The following is a 1,268-nucleotide window of genomic DNA, read 5'->3' on the forward strand; positions in this document are numbered from 1 at the left end:
TGTTTCTTTCTGTTATTAGTAGACTGTGATAAGTGTATTTGTGCACCTTAAAATCTTTTGAAACCCAGTTGGTTGAAATTTTTGTCACTTACGTTTCCATTTGCGTTTCTTTCTTCTTCGGTGAGGGCTGGAAACATTTTTCTCCTTTTCTTCCCTTGAAGAATTTTCTTTGCAGAAAGCCGAAGTTGAGGTTGAAGTAAGGAATTTCCTCAGCCATAATCAGAGGCGGATCCAGGGGAGGGGTTGAGGGGGTTGCAACCCCCCCTTTGAGGAGTATTTGTCTCTTGTTATTTGTTTTATTCTTCTTAAATTAATTATAAATAAAATCTTCTTACAAAGTTTTTCTACTTCTACCATTCGACTGCTTGTCAAGTTATAAAAGGTAATGTAAATTTTGCGAAACGTGTATACGTCAAAAATTAAGGAAAGGCTTACAGCAGAGCTAAGGACTAAGGACCTTCCTTTCACGATCATAGCTGACAAGAGCACTGATCCACACTCAAACCAGGAGATCTTATCTTTATGCTTGAGGTTTGTGGACCAGTCTTCGCCAAACGACCCTCATATCAAAGAATGCCTAATTAATTTCATTCATTTGGAACGAAATGCCACCATGATTTCAAGAAAGATTTTGGAATCTCTCTCTGATCCATTTATTTCTTTTGATCCCAGCAACATCCGTGGTCAGGCATATGATGGAGCTTCCGTTATGCGAAGTGGAAAGGAAGGAGTGCAGGCCAAGATAAAAGAGATCATTCCGTTAGCTCTTTTCACACATTGCTATGCTCACTGCCTGAACCTCTCCATCGCAACATCATGCAAACTGTTGGAAGTGCGAAATTTGATAGGTCAGATTAACGAGGCATATCTATTTTTAAATAACAGCCCAAGCGACAACAGCTGTTTGCGTTGACTCGGAAAGAATACCTGCCTGAGAATTCTTACAGCAAGCTTCCAGGTCTATGGAAGACACGCTGGGTGGAGACACACGTGCCTAGATTTTTTCCAGGAAATGTACGAGCTTCTAGTCACCTTTCTAGATGCTTTTATTTCCCCGTACGAGTACCCAAACTTGAAATCGTCTACTTGAAGCTGGAATTGGGACAAAGATACTATCACAAAAGCCCAGAGACTGAAAGCCTCTTTGTTGTCATTCCAGACCGTAGTGGTTTTTATTGCGACCAGGAATACTCTTGATGAAGTCAAAACTCTTGCATCAAAGCTGCAGAAACGGGATCAAGATATTTTTGAAGCTTACATGATGGCTG

At 40.6% G+C, this 1,268-nt stretch overlaps 1 pseudogene; it reads left to right on the plus strand.

Annotated features, from left to right (window-relative positions):
* The first annotated feature begins 689 nt into the window (after nucleotides 1–689).
* The window catches only part of LOC149046862 (52 kDa repressor of the inhibitor of the protein kinase-like), a 1,474-nt pseudogene continuing 895 nt past the window's right edge, over nucleotides 690–1,268 (plus strand).

This window comes from Pocillopora damicornis, chromosome 4, assembly GCF_964200805.1.
Source record: "Pocillopora damicornis chromosome 4, jaPocDami1.2, whole genome shotgun sequence".
Taxonomy (NCBI): domain Eukaryota; kingdom Metazoa; phylum Cnidaria; class Anthozoa; order Scleractinia; family Pocilloporidae; genus Pocillopora; species Pocillopora damicornis.